General features: G+C 34.5%; 1 long non-coding RNA gene across 1 annotated transcript in view; it reads left to right on the forward strand.

Annotated features, from left to right (window-relative positions):
• LOC109729976 (uncharacterized) overlaps positions 1 to 17,595 on the forward strand; it is a 1,977,473-nt gene that overhangs the window by 738,312 nt on the left and 1,221,566 nt on the right. The gene's annotated exons all lie outside the window — the stretch shown is intronic.

Raw genomic sequence — 17,595 nt, forward strand, 5'->3', positions numbered from 1 at the left:
TGGAAAACAAACCCATGAAGTTAGTGCTGTTTTAGAGATGATGGAACTGTGGGAAAAACTAGCTGAGTAACTTATTGAAGACTGTGTAAGAAGAAAGCAGCTGAGCAGAATTTTAAACTTGGGCAGTTGGGCTCTAGAGTGAATGCTATTAACCATGAAACACTGTGTGGGATTTCTTGGAGGCAGGAGAGCATGGAAGCCTCTAAAGAAGGAGAAATTGTGTTGAGATCATAGAAGCTTTTATTCCAAAATCTACTTAACATTTGGTTTCTAGGATGATGAGGTTTCTTTATATAAACTAACTTCTTCCCTACAACCAAATTGATCTTAGACTGAGACCATGTAATGGAGTAAGTTTTATTGAGAATAAAAGAGGCCCATATAGTATCTTCATCTTGATAAAGAAAGAGCACAGCCAGTACATTTTTCCTCCAAAAAACTGCTTTTAAAAGATTACTGAAGTTCCTGTCCTGTGTGAAGTGAAAATTGATATATGTGTGTATATATATATATATATATGCACATATATATCTGTTTTTGATTTTAAAAGACCATTACAACATTTTTAGATATGTTCCTATCAACTTTTCCATATATACCATGATGCACTGAGAACTATGCAATAGTGAATAAATGTTTTTGGACTATATGGAAATGCAAATCTCCTCTTATGGAAATCAAGAAAAGTTGGATTCAATAGCTCTCTGGGATAAATATCTAGAATGGTAAGAGTTTGCCTAACACAGTACAGAGCAGTATATGTTCACTTCAAAAGTAGGTAGAAGTATCTATACTAATGACAAAATAAATTTATTGAATTGTACTCTGGGTATTGATAGTGTTATAACTCAGGGCTTTACTATTATTATTATTTAGTAGAATATGCTCCCAAAGCAAGTGAAGGCAATGAGTAAAGAAATAAGACATTAAAAAAAAAACAAAAACATACAAACTTCATGCTTAAAAAATAGCTTCCTGAAGATAATATCAAATACTCCATACTTGTAATATAACAGCTATGTTCACTTTTTTCATAGTTTTCTTTATATCAGATGGAGGCAATAGAAATTTTCAAGAATTCAAAGAGCAAAATACACACGTAGAAAAATGGTCTAATGCTGAACGCTGGGATCTTTAATAACTGTCTTTTAACAGACTTAGGAATGAAGTTAGTGCTTTATTGCTCTCCCGCCACCTCCCAGAGGCCTCTGAGAGTCAAGTTTTACATGGCCTGACTGCTCAGAGACTGATGGTTCCCGGTGAGCAGTGGATTCTCCAGGGTGCTTACTGATACTCATTGCAATATATTAATCAAAGCAGAAGCTCTCTTGGTTAAAGGAAACTGGGAGTAGGGGGTCTAAATTCAGAAACCTATAAATCAAAGGCTTAAAAACAAAAAAACAAAAAAAAAAATCTTACCTACATTTGTCCCTACAGGAAACTTTAGAAAGGAGATTTACTGTGTATTACTTCAACCAAAGGCCAGAGAAAGAGTTTACTGGTTCAAACTTTCAACAAACCATATTTCTTTCATGTATGAGTTATAAGAACAACTATAAAACCGCTTGGCTCCAAGAAGGGATATGTTCTCTTTTGTGAAAAGAGCAAATAAATATTTCTTTAACAAATACTTCCATTGGCAGATTGTTAATGGGACTATCATGAAGGGCTTATGTGATGATCCGCGAGATAATTGAGAAATTTGGGAGGCTTGTACTTCCCTAGCAAATCTGGCTTATGTTATTTCTGAGCCAAGTTGTTGACCTTTTCTTCCTTCTTTTGTAAAGCTGTGGCTCCAAAAGGATTATGTATCCAAACAATTTTAGAGAACATTTTTATCAAGAGAAAAGTAGCGGGCTTAAATTTATTGAATACTGCAGCATTTAACCTATTTAATTGGAACACGTTAATTAGATCTAATTGCAAAGTTGTTTTAATTGGAAAATCAAGCATTGCACTGATATTGGTGTGCATGATTAAACAAAGTAACTGAGGTCACCAGTAGATTGTGTAAGATTCATGCCTGTGATTGATTAAGTATGAAAGTTAATCAATTTAATTTATGTGATTGATGTTGATTCTTTCCTTTTGAAATTGCCCATTCGTATCTTATTTTTATCAAGATACGGTGTGCAGAATGTCAACTAAGCTACAGTTGCACTTCAATTTGTTTATTTTGGTATGATGATGTGTTTATTTCTGATCTAAGTAATTTTAACATGGCTTTTGTGTCACTAATTAAGATTTTCAAGTTACTCGAGATAAAATTAGCTTTTCTATTAGGAAAATTTAATTTTCTTGGGGAAATAATTCAGGCAACATGGGAAAATTAACCTATTAGTTCCATTAGTGGAGTTGATAGTTTATTGCCTTAAAACATATGCCATGCAGCTCAGGAACAAAGGTGTCCATTTTTTAATCATCTCAATGTCAATATACTTCATGCTTCCTGATGACTATGATGATAATTGTAATAATAATGAGATGAACATTTTTATAGTACTTATTATGTGCCAGGCATTGTTCTAATTTCATTAAATAAAATAACTAATTTAATAACTTAAATTGTGTTAAAGCATTTGCTTCTGGGAACTTTCTTTTATCGAAGTCATGGTAGTAATGTCTTCTTATGTATTAGATACTGTCTCCAGCACAGTAGCAAACATATATGGTTAAGTCATTGCAAGGTACAATTATGTGCTTTGCAAGCATAGTAGACACTTGATAAATTTTCATATTTAACACTGAGGAAATTCACCCAAGTCATATGCATGAATCTATACCTTGCATCAGAGTACTTCAGAGAAGCAGAACCAATAGGCTCTCTATAAAAGCAATATGAGCTAGCTTCCTGGAGGATAATGCTGTGTTGTTGTTCTAAGCTAACACTCCCTGTCACTCTACCTCTTTTTAAAAGAGAGAGGTCTTTTAAAAAGTTCTTCTAAGGAATTGGCTCCTGTGATCCCAGAGTGGCTGGCAAGTCCGACATTTATGGGGCAGGCTTGCGGGCTAGCCATGCAGCCAGGAGATGATACTAGAGTTTTGATCTGAAATCTGCAGGGCAGGTCAGCAGGCTGGAAAATCAGGTGGGAGTTCATACAGCAGTCTCAATGTAGAGTTTCTTCTGCTCCAGGAAACTCAGGCTTTGCTGCATCTACAGGTTAACCACATCAACAAAATACCTGGATAGCAACAACTAGAAAAGTGTTTGATTAAACAACTGGGTACTATTGCGTAGCTGAGTTGACACATGCAGTTAGTCACCACATGGTTTGAATTTATATGAATGGAATACCATGTTGAGCAGGAGTCATGGGAATTAATATATAATTAAATATAGTGAAACATCAATATTATATTACTCTAAAGCTAGATAACAGTGCTAATAACTTGGTAATAAGCTTGCAATGTTAAATAAAGTTGTGGCAGACACTGAAGCTTTGTTCCATGAACAACTTTTCTGAACTTTTTTCTTCCTTTCCTTTCAATTTTCCAAAATTCCTTGCCACCGGGAATCTTTGAACTCAGTTTGGGCCCAAAAGACATAAACAAAGGACTACTAAGGAAGGGATGTTGTCATAAAGAATGCTTAATTTTTTTCTTCTAAAGAAAATCAATACTGCTGCACAGGTTTTCTCCTTCTGTATCCTCTCATCTTAACTACAGCAATAAAGCTTAGAAGAGCAGCAATCACTGGAAACCATGAGGACAAAGTCCAACATGCTAAAGGTGGCAGAGCTGTGAGATAGGCAGAGCTAGCTTCCTCCAGGACATCGCTGAGTCCTCGCTCTAAGCTGATACCCCCTGTCACTCCACTTCTTCATAGATAGGAAAAATAAATAAATCTCTGTTTTAAAGCTATTGCAAGATGTTTTTTTTGTTTACTTGTTTCTGTTTTTTGTTGGTATCTGGACACAATCCTAACAGGATGTTTTTACTTTATTTATTAGTCAAGGGAGAGTGAGTTTATGTTTATTGTATATGCAAAGCAAATTGTACCATCGAATCAAACCATCATCTTTCACAAGCAATGTCTTTATACCAGGAGAGAAACTCTAAAAGAAACTTAAAGCATTACAATATTTCCAAAGCAAAATCAAGGGCACTTAAAGAATATACAATGTTTATGCTAAGGGACTATGAAATCATCTATGTGTTGTTCTTTTCTGAGCTGTATTATTATCCTTATTCCTTAGTCACATTACTTACTGTCTAATGTAACAGAAAATAGGACCTATTTTTCTATGAAGTCTCGGATGGGACACTAAATTAGTTTAAGAAGGGGAAATACGTGAGATATAGGCAAAGGTAAGTATAAGAGTTGTCTGAGGCATTTTAGAATTAATACTATGTATGTTTTTTTTTTAAACTATGTGCTATTTTACCTCCTTCTCTCCCCAAGAATGAGAGGTAATGGTAGTGGTGTCAAATATAATCTCACCTTGAGATTGTGTCCTTCTCTCATATAATGTTTATTATCTCCTCTACATTCTTGAAGAAATCAATACTGGATTATTTTGAATGAAGGAATAGCAAGCCAGTTAAACGTCCAAGGTACTAAACATAGTCATGTCAGAAGTACTTATAGGAGAACAGACAAAAATAATAAGAACTTGGCCTGAAATGAAATTTCAAGAGAATTCAGATAAATTCTGTGAGCTCTTGACATGTATAAATAAGGGGAACACTAATTTATAAGATTACAAGAGTAAGGACACTCCTCGCAATTTGAAGTACAAAAAGTTACATATAGGGATATCTCTTGCAGTTTTCAAATTTTAGGTTATACATTTAAAATGCGTATGTGTGTGTGATGTAAAATTTTTAAAAAGAAGTCTTTATTGCAAGGATTTTCACGATCTTGATGTATGAATATGGACAGATCTTGGTATTTCCATGTATTGGTGTTACCGTCTATGTTGTTTGCAATAATTTCCTCCATTCTGCAAGCTCATGACTTTGATGTCAGGCTAGTGACACTTAGACAGTCAATGCTATATGTACTGTAGACATCTTTTACAAACATTAAGTCAACTTTTATAAATCTGGTGCTTTCACCTAGGATTTTCTGTTTCCTAGTTCTCCAAAATAATAGGGAAATTTTGGCAGCTCTAGGTTTGCTTTCCAAGATGGCAACAATAGGATGGAGCCAAGAATGGTTGCCCTGATAGACAAGGCATGCAATCAGAATTCCCTGTAGGACCCCCCATTCCCTATTCACTCCCCAGCAATGAAATGTTTAGTCAGGTACCATTAATCAAGGAAATTGAGTTGTTGTTTGGGTATAGAGAAATACTGAAATAGATCTCTATAGCCACATCTCTATTGAAAAGGAAAAATAAAAATACAGACAAAAAGGAAAATGGGATAAAACATGTTTTATCAAGAGACTAAAGAATATTATGACATTTTTTATGGCAAATAGACATTGTCTTTAGAATTGTGCTGCTCAATGTGGTAATCATTAGCCATATTCAGCTCTTGAGCATTGAAATGTGGCTAGTCCAAATTGAATATGTGCTAGAAGTTGAAATACACACTGAATTTTGAAGACTTAGTTATAAAAATAATGTAGAACATTTCTTTAATAATTTTAATTAATGATATGTTAAAATAAAATATTTTATATCATGGGTTATTTAAATTATATTATTAAAATTAATTTCATCCATTTGTATTTATTTTCTTAGATGATTATTAGAAAATTAAAAATTCTATGAGTGGCTGGTAAATGCCACTTGGCTTGCAAGCTATGATATTTCTATCAGGTAATGCTAATTTAGAGTACATGTGTAGCCTAACTATTCATCTTCATTCATTTTCATTACCTCTCTGGCACCTATAGACATATTTGGGATTGAATTTTTTTTTGCAGTATTTCTGTTTGTCCATATGAAAAATAAAGAACTCAGATTAACAGAAATAAGAAATATCTAAATATTTTAAAACAACATGAAATTCATTTTAAAAGTTGGGAATGTCATAAATAAATCTCACAAACTGTCTCTTAAAACAACAGGCTTAGAAGACTTGTTTTATTCCTATAAAGGTGCCTTTGAGATAATATTAAGCAGTTATAATTAATTTGTGAATAAGTCAGGATATCAGTTTATATCCAAATATTTTAAATTGTATAGACACAACTTTAAGATAATATAGCACAGATTTACAAATCAGTATGTGTATTGTATTTTAGATTTTATAGATTTTTTTTAAATGTTATTACATTTCTGTGCATTACTGTTTGCTACCTTCCACAGTGAAATCTGGGTCAGTACTCTGTATTTAAGACAACTACTTCTCCAGTGAACTATGTGAACATTCACAATAAATGGAATAAATATAGTTGATAAATTATGTCATATCAGTCCAAGTTAAGAATTTGTGCTAAATAAGTTCATGTCAGGTATGTTTTTCCATCAAATAAGTTCTGAAAAATCTTTTGCTGTTCAGAGATTTTTGGATTTTTGGAAGTGGGGGTAAAGAGTTGTGAAGTTGCATCATGCTACTACTGTTGGTGAACAACATTTATTATCCTATAGTTATTTCTTTAGCTCAAAAAATGAACTATAAGAGTGCTTTTTAACTTCCTGTTCCTTATTTGTTGACTACAAGTGTCTATTGGAATTATTTGGTTTCGTGATGTTGCAAGACTAAGAAGCAAAGAATTCTTGCATATTTAACAGGGAAATAAACCTATGCCATTACGATATATGGGTACCTGAAGACTGATTCACTTTGTTTTATTGCTTCCTCTTTTCTATCAGTCAAATAGACTTAGTCCTTCAAGGTTTTCCAACATCCTCATCACTAAAACTGAGAAAAGATGGAAGGAAGCAAAATAGTGATATTAATAGAAATCTGTAAACCAAACTTAAGCACAGAAAGGCTGTGCAATAGGAATTATCCATTTCAATGTCACTATTTTAAAATATTGAAAATTGTGCCATTCTAAATCTAAGAACCAAAATTTTTTTTAATCTCCTGAAAACCATTAGCAGTTGTTTTACTACTTAACTAAAGTGATGCTGAAAAATAATGTTGAATTATCCTGCATCTCATCTTTACCATCTAAATATATGCTTTCTGTTCCATCCCTCCTTCCATGGTCTCATTCAGGTCCTGGTCAATCCTTTGTTCAAACACCAGCCTACTTAGAACCCCCCAACCCCATATTCTTCCCATGGGGGTCCGACTTCGGGCCAAACCTCCACACTGCAACTCAGGCTTGTGGGTAACACTTACCAAGCCCTTATTCTGTGCCTGATCCTTGATTAGGCAGTTTAGATCTATTTTTATCATTGGATTCTTAGAGCAAATTTTGATTACAAAATGGTGTTCAGTAGATCAAAATTTACAAAGCTTACCCAAAGTCAGGAATCTGGTGAGAGCTGCAGTTAGGATCATAACTTAAATCTGAAGAAGTGTTTTTCAAATTTCTTATTTTCTCAATATCATTCTCTTTCAGGGGAATCAATGTCAATTAATTAAATCATTTTTCTCTATCTTCTAGAGAATACAGAATTCACAATAGTGAATTCTAACATATTCCAGTATACAATAATTTATATAGTTGTTCTACAAGTTTTACAGATCTAAAAAGGTTCTGTTTGTCTATTTTGACTATCAGCACTAATAAATTAGGATTCAATTTGGATGCTTTTATTTTTTTTTCCACTCTGGTTTAATTTATCTGACTATAATATCCAGTACATGTTGAATGTTAAATAGAAGTAGTGAAGCAGATACTCTATCTTATTGCTGACTTGAGGGAAAAAGCATTCAGTCTTTTCCACATTAAATATGATATTAACTGTAGGTTTTCTATAGATGACCTTTATCAAGTTCAGAAAGTTGCCTTCTATCACTGAATTGCTGAAAGTTTATTTCAGAAATGGAAAATGAATTTTCTCAAAGGCATTTTCTATATTTATTGAAATGATTATATCCTTTTTTTCCTGTTTGTTAATATGGTGGATTACATTTTTTTGAATGTTAAACCACCCTTGCTTTCCTGAGATAAATACCACTTGGTCATAATGTGTATTCTCATTTATTTAAATATATTAGATTTGCTATGATTAATTTTTTAAAGTGAGCATCTATGTTACTGAGAAATACTTACTGGTCTGTAGTTTACTTTCCTTGTATGGTGGAAAGTAAGGTCGGCTTCATAGAATGAGTTGGGAAGCATATCCTTCCCTAAAATATTTGAGAAGAGTTTGTGTAGAAATGGTATTATTTTCCTTTAAATGTTTCCCAGAAATCACCTGTGAAAATATCCAATGCTACTGTTGTCTTTGTGAGAAAGTTATTAACCACAAGTTGAATTTGTTTAGTAGATATAAAACTAACCAGTTTATATATTTCTTTTTGAGTAAGCTTTGGTGTCTTTAGACATTGTGTCTTTAGAAGACTTTTTCTTTTTCATCTATGTATGAACTTTATTGGAAAAATGTTTTTCATAATACTTCTCGTTATGCTTTTAATTTCTATAAAATGTGTAGTAATGCCAGTGCTCTGAGACCATATATTGGCAAGTTGTGTCACCTCATCCATCTTTTCTGATTGGCCTGGAAAAACGGTTGGCGATGTTATAGGTCTCCTCAACTGACTAGTTTTTTTGTTTGTTTGTTTCATTGTATTTTCTTTATTGTTTTTCTGTTTTTTTATATAATTAATCTCCATTCTTGTCTTTATCACTTCCTTACTTCCACCTAATTTGCATTTTATTTTCTCTTATTTTTCTGGTTTCTTAAGGTGGATACTGAGATCATTGATTTGAAAATGTCTTTTTCTGCAATGTAGGTGTTTAATATTATAATTTTTCCCCTAATCTATTGCTTTATGAACATCTGACATAGTTGGCATGTTGTATTTTCATTTCAATCAGCTCAAAATACTACTTTTACTGTGGAATTGCTTTTTGACTCATGGCTCAAAAAAAGATGGTGTATTATCTAATTTCCAAATATGGATTTTTTTTTGGAGATCTTTTTGGTTATAATTTCTGATTTAATGTCATTGTGGTCAGAGAACAACCTTTGTAGGCCTTAAAGTCTTTTTAAATGTAATGAGACTTGTCTTATGGCCCCAAATATAGCCTATATTGGTACATATTTGGTGTATACTTCAGGAAAATGTGTATTTCATTGTTGTGGGGTAGAGTACTTTATAATGACAAATAGAAAAATAGGTTCATTGTGTTGTTTATATTTTCTGTATTCATATTTATTTTCCTATCTACCTGTTGTATTAATTTGAAGTAGAATATCTAAATCTTTTACTCTTCTTATAAATTTATTCTTGGAGTTTATTTTTAATCAGTTTCTACCCCATGTATTTTGCAGCTTTGTAATCATTGGTATAAGCAATTTAGATCATCACATCTTCCTAATGAATCAACTCCTTTATCGTTTCTAATAAAAAGAACTTCTTTATCCTTGGTAACTACTTGATCTGAAATCACACTTGTCTGATACTAATATACAATTTGTGCTTCTTTTTGATTAGCATTATCATAATATATATATTCCATTTATTTTTAATTTATTTGTGTTTTTATATTTAAGGTGTGTTACTTGTAGGTAACATATTGCTTTTTTATCCAATCTGATAATGTCTATATTTTAATTGGGGACATAGACTATTTATTTTTAATTTAATTATTAATATGCCTAGGTTTCAATGTATCAATGTGTTATTTATTATCTAGTATCTCATCTATTCTTTGTTCCCTTTTTCTCCTTTCAGTCTTTTCTGTTTTAATTTTTTTATGATTCCATATTATTAGCTTTTTAAATTCTTTAGCTATAACACTTCATTTTGTTATTTTAATGGAGTAAGCATCTCTTTAAACACAGTGGCAAGAGTATCTGCTTTTTTGGCCGGGCGCGGTGGCTCACGCCTGTAATCCTAGCTCTCTGGGAGGCCGAGGCGGGCAGATTGCTCGAGGTCAGGAGTTCAAAACCAGCCTGAGCAAGAGCGAGACCCTGTCTCTACTATAAATAGAAAGAAATTAATTGGCCAACTAATATATATAGAAAAAATTAGCCGGGCATGGTGGCGCATGCCTGTAGTCCCAGCTACTTGGGAGGCTGAGGCAGAAGGATTTCTTGAGCCCAGGAGTTTGAGGTTGCTGTGAGCTAGGCTAATGCCACGGCACTCACTCTAGCCTAGGCAACAAGAGTATCTGCTTTTAGGACTTCCTTCGACATTTTACTGGAGGTCCTACACAGACAGTAATGCATGAAATGAAATAAAGTAGAAAAAAAATTGTCAAAGAAGAAACAAAATTTGAAATGTATTCAGATGGTTTATCTAGAATACCCCAAAGAATCAATCAATAAAGTATTTGGATCAGGGTTGGAAGATTTAAAGTCATTATTGAACAATTGTTTTTTATTTATTAGCAATCAATTTTTAGAATATTATTTATTATCTTGCATTGAACATTTATGTAGAGGGTATAAGGATTTGTAAAGGAAGTATCCAAGATTGGTGGTTGGTTGTTTCTAATAAGTGACCCTACCTTGCTCAGCTCTGATGTTATCTGCGAAGTTTATTTCCCCTAAATTGCATGAGACTATGAAAATTAACTCTAGTTCACATGTTTGCTAAACACCTCCAGGCAAAATACCTGCTTTTCACTCAGTACTTCACCTGAGTATACTTTACATTTTTACCAATGAACTGTGTTATGGATTCATTTTAATGAATTACAAATGATTTATGCAGTAATTTTAGTTGTTTTCAATGAAAGGATTTTCTATCCATTTTCTATCAGGCCTATTGACCAAAATGTTTAATGTATACATTTTTCACAGTTGTATAATTCATTCTGTATAATTCCTACAAAGATAAAATAAGGATAAGAAGGAGTTCAGTAGTTTCACCTCAAATATGAAGAATAAAATCAATGAAGTAAATAATTTATTGTCACACAGCTTATATGGGACAGAAAGTAAATTAGAACCTCTTTTTGTTGTATATTTGTCTAGTGCTTTTAAGTGTGATACCCTTATTAAACACAAATGTGAACGATGGTCTGAGTATACAATATAGTGAGACCATTTCTTTACTGTATTTCTGTACATTAATATACATTTAACTTAAGCTTTAATCATATTTTCATTAGTTCTATTTTTAACCTAATTATTTAAAAAAAATCTATTGAATACCTACCATGTGCTTTCCCGTGGTAAGTAAATAAATCATACACATAGTTGCTATCTCTATAGGTTATGACTCTTGGGTTGCACATGATGGAAAACTTAACTCACTCTAGCATAAAAATAAAGATAATTAATTGGTTCACTAACTGAAAAGCGCTAAAATAAGACTGATTTCAGATGAGATTTAATTCAGCATCTCAAGTGAAATTAGTTAAGATCTGACTTCTCTCTGCTCTGACTAAAATGACATTGGCTTCTCCACAAGACTCCAAGTAATGCATTGTAGGCCCTACTTCTACAGGCTTTCCCTCTTGTGGCACCATAAAGACTTTATATTCTGACATCATATCTGTCAGGAAAAAAAAATTTCCTCTGCTGATAGAAAGTTATGAAAGAGAAAGTGGAAAGTAGTCCTCTCCTAAAATACCATAATAAATATAGACTCATGTTGCATCAACCTATTGGGGATGTTAGGGTGTGACTGAACTGGTTACTACTGAGGTCACTGGACATGCTGATTGCAAGGAGCCTGGCACTGAGGGTGGCTTTGACTATATCTAAACCATAAGACTGATAATGGTGGCTGAGGGAGGAAGAGTGTTGGAAAAATAATTCAGGAGAACATTAAGAATAAGGAAGGTAAATGGATTCTGGGGGAAAAAATACTTCTGCCTTCCAGTCATCTTCTAGTAATTTGTAAAGCAAAATCATTAAACCATCACTAAAGATTGTTGAATTAATGAGTATAGTCAAGTAAAATTGTCAAATCTTAAACAACAAACTGATACTAGGCTAGATTTCTCTGACTATACTTTCTTGTGATACATGTCTCTGCTGATTTAACATAATCATAGGATTTAGATTTATTTCTATATATTTTTATAGTGTTGATTTCTGCAATCATTCCTGCTTCTTAAGCATTTTCAGAATCTTGATTCTGTCAACTGTCGTATTAACTTACCTTCTAGTCTGAGGTCACCTGAAATCTCATAAGATTTCATAAGAAATCTCATGCCTTCTTTATCTCTATCCAAAACAGAGATAAAAATATACCAGCTGTACCTTTTTTTAAAACCATGGACAAAAATTGGAATAAGTAATCACTAGAATATGATGAAATTAAGGTAAAATCATTCAGATTTTCTATTAGTGCCCTCTGCTTAAGTTAACAATGTCAATAATAAGTGTACACAATTGCATATGATTATGGTCAGAATTGATAAGAAATAAGATGAAGGTCAGGTTGATCAGTTTTATAGATTTTTATGGCCAAATTTTTAAAGAAAATACAGGATTTTATATTTTTATGCATCCATTTTAACCATGTCAAAACCGACAAAAGATGTTAAAATATTTACATGTGTAGTATAGTATCTGTTGGTTCTAATAAAACCACTTGCAGTGATGCTTATTGGCCACTTACTAACAACCTAGTCTCCTTTCTCAGTTGATCTGATCCTTCAATAGGGTAGCTTCTGACTTCTAATTCATTCACCTGACCTTTCAAATGACCTTCCATTAACCCAGACTGCTGTTATTCCTGCCCACTTAATCTGTCAGTATACTATGTGATCTCATGTTTGGTGGAACATGCTATGTGAATCACGTAATTTATTTATGAGGGTTCATTTCTCTAGAGAAGATTTGCCTCTGTTACTACCAGGCATAAGGGGAGGCTACAGATTCAGGAAAAATGCAAGAAAAAGAACTGAGACAGCAAACTTGGTAGGAAAAGGCTTAACAGATTTTTAAGGGGAATTCTATTTTTATTCCATTCCACCAACAGGCAAGGCCAAAGAAGAAAACCTGCTTTAGTGCCTTCCTTAGCTAGCACTATTTTTGTTATTTTTATTTTGTTGTTTGTTTGCTATTACTGTTGAAGACCACAGCACATCCCCACCTAGACAAAGGTTCTTATCTCTTGCCCTGGAATGGCCGTCACAACTTAAGCCTATAAGTTGGATACTGCCAAATGCCTCAGAATAGCCATAGCAAGGGCTCCCTGCTCTGCTTTCCAAGCTATTTTTTTCATTTTGACCACTTTTGTTGAAATATCTCCAGTTTCTTTTATCATTCTTTTTTTTCTGCACCATCTTTAATCATCACAACTGAGAGCATTCTAATGTTAAAATATAAAACTAGGACCTAATTAACTATTCTGAGGCTAGCGTGACTACAGCAAATTAATATCCTTTTTCTGAATTATTATTGCGGTTATAACATACATTTCTAAGTGTTTATATGTATTATCTCAATTTCCATCAGTCTGTTCAACTTTACACAAGATACTTTCCTTTTCATAGTCACTTAAAATCCATATTTATAGTTTTCATTTGGGACAATACAGCCCACTGTTAATTGATTTTTTAAAAAAGAGCCTGAAGAAAATAGTAAGATAGTGGACAAGAAGCAGCCTACACAACTCCACTCAGGGAAAGGATCGAAAATGGTGAATAAAGACCCACCTTTGGATGGATTATCTGAGTGAGAGCACTGAGAACCCACAGAACCCACAGGGAAGCAGGAGGGAAGTGAAGAAAATACAAGTGAGATGAGCTGCTCATCAGGACAGGACATAATCAAGGAGAGCAGCCACACCTGGGTAAGAGACAGAGAAGAAAAGCCCAGACTCCACTCTTCCCCTGAGGATACTGCAACCAGAGCAGCAGGAGGCTAACTTGAGGCTGTGCAGCTGCCTTTCCAGAGGGAAAGGAAGGCTGGCTTGCAAACCCTGGGCACCGTGCCTGGCACCATGTAACATCCCAACTCCAGAATGTTACTTTTGCCCAGGGGTCATACCTGTGACTGCAGCCCCTCCCTTGCCCCTGCCAGAGGGAGGGAGTGGGGAATCCTGGCACTTGTGTATACCCTATGGGCAGGTGACAGGCACCACACCCCAAAGCCACCACTTCTGGGGGCCTGTGTGCATGAATATTATACCCCACAGACCTGTTCAATGCCAAGTATGTGTCCCACCCTGGTATCTGCTCTGTCTGGGGATCCTGATCCATCTGAAGCATGAGCTGTGGCCTGTAGACCTGTTCCATATAGGTGGGACACTCTACTCTGCATCCTGTGGGCCTGTGGCCCCTATATCATGAGCACCTGCTATGCCCTATGTGAGCCTTGCCTAGCCCATGTACCTGATACCTCAGCTGCTCAGACCTGCATGTGTGCATACTGTGCCCAGGGCACCTAGAACATCCCCCATGCACAGCCTGTTCTGCTGGCCAGATCCAACATGTGTGCATACCTAGCACCAGGAGCAGCCTTGCCATAGCAGACCAGTGACAAACACAGGGGAACAGAGGGGAGACACAGCAGAGCAGAAGCATTAAAGGCTCACAGTGAATCTGCCCCTGTCCTGCATTGTCAAGAATCTGGAGTAGGATCCAAGTACGCCATCCAGGGACCCATCCTTATTTTCACTCAGTAACAGAGGTTTCAGCAGAGGGGAACAGGTGTACTGTATCTGCTATCTCTTCTGAGCTAAGAGAAATGGCATTAGGTGAAAAAGCATGAGCATAAAAACTACAACATGAAAAAGCAGGCTGTCTCACCACCCTAAAAAAATCACAGTGGCTCTCTAGTAATGAGCTCCAACCAAAAGGAAATCGTTGAAATCACAGCTATGGGATTCAGATTATGGATGGCAAGTAAGATGAATGGAATTGAGGAGATGGTGGAAAATCATCTCAAAGAAACCAAAAAATAATTCAAGACATGAATGAAAAATTCACTAAAGAGATAAATAACATTAAAAAAGAGATAACAGAACTTAAAAAAAATGAAAGTTATTTAGGGAATTGCAAAATATATCAAACCAATTTAGTAACAGACTAGACAAAGCAGAATAAAGAATTTCAGAGCTTCAAGACAAGGATTTTGAAGTAACCCAGTCAGTAAAAATGCAGAAAAGAAAAGAACAAAGAAAAATGAACAACCACTGGGAGAAATAGGAGAGTATGCAAAGTGAAGTAATATAAGAATTATAGATATCCCTCCTGAGGGGGGGGAGGAGGAGGAGGAGGAGGAGGAGAAGAAGAAGAAGAAGAAGAAGAAGAAGAAGAAGAAGAAGAAGAAGAAGAAGAAGAAGAAGAAGAAGAAGAAGAAGAAGAAGAAGAAGAAGAAGAAGAAGAAGAAGAAGAAGAAGAAGAAGAAGAAGAAGAAGAAGAAGAAGAAGAAGAAGAAGAAGAAAGAAGAAGCAGCAATACGCATGGAAAACCTATATGAGAGAAGAAAAGACAAAAACTTCCCTGATCTCACCAGAGGTTTAAATATCCAGTTACAAGATGGTTATAGAACACTTGGAAGATTCATAGCAAAATAGGACATAATCAGGAAAACATATAGTCATCATCAACCTGACCAAAGTCACAGTGAAAGTGAAACTCCTACAAGCTATATGGTGAAAGCAATAAGCTACTTAAAAGGGAAAACCCATCAGACTAACAACAGACCTCTCAGCAGAGACCTTCCAAGCCAGAAGGTATTTTAATCCCAATTTCAGTCTTCTTAAACAAAATAACTTCCAGCCAAAATTTTTGTATCCTACAAAACTGTTTCATAAATTAAGAGGAAATAAAATCTTAACCAGACAAGTGAGCACTAAGGGAATTTGTCACCACTAGACCTGCCCTAAAAGAAATGCACAAAACTGCTTTATACAGAATAATTGATAACTACCAATGTACTAACATCTGAAAGTTAGAGCTCAAAACCCTTACAAGATTGTAGTATAAGGCTGGGCATGGTGTCTCATGCCTATAATCCTAGCACACAGGGAGGTCTAGGTGGGAGGATTGCTTGAACTCAGAAATTGGAGACCAGCCTGAGCAAGAGTGAGATCTTGACTCTACAAAAAATAGAAAATATAGCCAGACCTGGTGGCATGCACATGTAGTCCCAGCTACTTGGGAGGCTGAGGCAGGAGGACTGCTTGAGCCCAGGGATTTGAAGTTGCAGTGAGCTATGATGATGCCACTGCACTCTAGCTGGGGTGACAGAGTGAGACTCTGTGTAGAAAAAAAATAATAATAATAGTACAAGGGAGAAAACAAAGCAACTAGGTTTCATTCAACATGATGAACAGAACACAGAACATTATCTCACATATGAATATAGCATTGAATGTAATTAGTCTTAATGCTCCTTTTAAAATATATAGACTGACTGAACGATGAAAAAATACATACCAAGTATCTACTGTCTCCCAGAAAACTATCTAACTTACAAGGATACCATAGGCTCAAGGTAATAGAAGGGAAAAAATGTTCCATGAAAATGGAAACCAAAAACAAATAGGAATAACTATTTATATATCAGATGAAATAGACATTAAATTAACAATGATGAAAAAAGACAAAAACAGTCGTTATCTAATTATAAAGGGAGCAATTCAGCAAGAAGATATAACAATCTTAAATATATATGCACCTAACATAGGAGCTACTAGATTCATAAATAAAATACTACTACATCTAAACAAAGTAATAGGAGCAACACCATAATTGTTGGTGACTTCAACACTCCACTGATAGAACTGGATAGCTCATTGAAGCATAAGATCAACAAAAACATATTGGACTTAAGCAGGATCCTAGAAAAAAATACACATAATAGACATCTACAGAATATTTTACCCAAAAAGCTAGAGAATGAACATTCTTCCCAGCAGCATATAGGACATTTTCTGAGATAGATCTTATATTAGCCCACAAAATAAATCTCAGCAAATTCAGAAAAATTGAAATCATCCATATATCTTCCCAGATCACGGAGGAATTAAACTGGAAATCAACTCCAAGAGGAACTCTCAAATTTACACAAAGTCATGGAAATAAAAACCAGCTGCTGAATGATCAATGACAAATTTAAGTCAATGACAAAATTAAGATAAAAATCAAAAGATTTTTCTAACTGAATGGCAATCATGTCACAAGCATCCAAAATTTCTGGGATACAGCAAAAGCAATGTTGAAAGGGAAATTCATAGCCTTAAATGCTAACATCAAAAAGGCAGAAAGATCACAAATTAACAACCTCATTTCATACCTCCAGGAACTAGAAAAAGATGAACAAACCAAACCTAAAGCTAGCAGAAAAAAAGAAAAAATACAAAGTTCAGAGCAAAGCTAAATGAAATAGAAACCAACAAACAACACAAAGGATCAACATAACAAAAGATTCTTTCTTTGAAAAGATAAACAAAATTGATAAATCTGTATATAGACTAACTAGAAATAGAAGAGAAAGGAACCAGATAAGCTCAATTAGAAATCAAAAAAGAGACATTAAAACTGATAACACAGAAATACAAAATATCATTCATGACTACTAAAAAAATCTCTATCTACACAAATTAGAAAATGTGGAGGAAATGGATAGATTTCTGGAAACACACAGCCTACCAAGCCTGAAT

The sequence above is a fragment of the Microcebus murinus genome, chromosome 21, assembly GCF_040939455.1.
Source record: "Microcebus murinus isolate Inina chromosome 21, M.murinus_Inina_mat1.0, whole genome shotgun sequence".
NCBI classification, from domain to species: Eukaryota; Metazoa; Chordata; class Mammalia; order Primates; family Cheirogaleidae; genus Microcebus; species Microcebus murinus.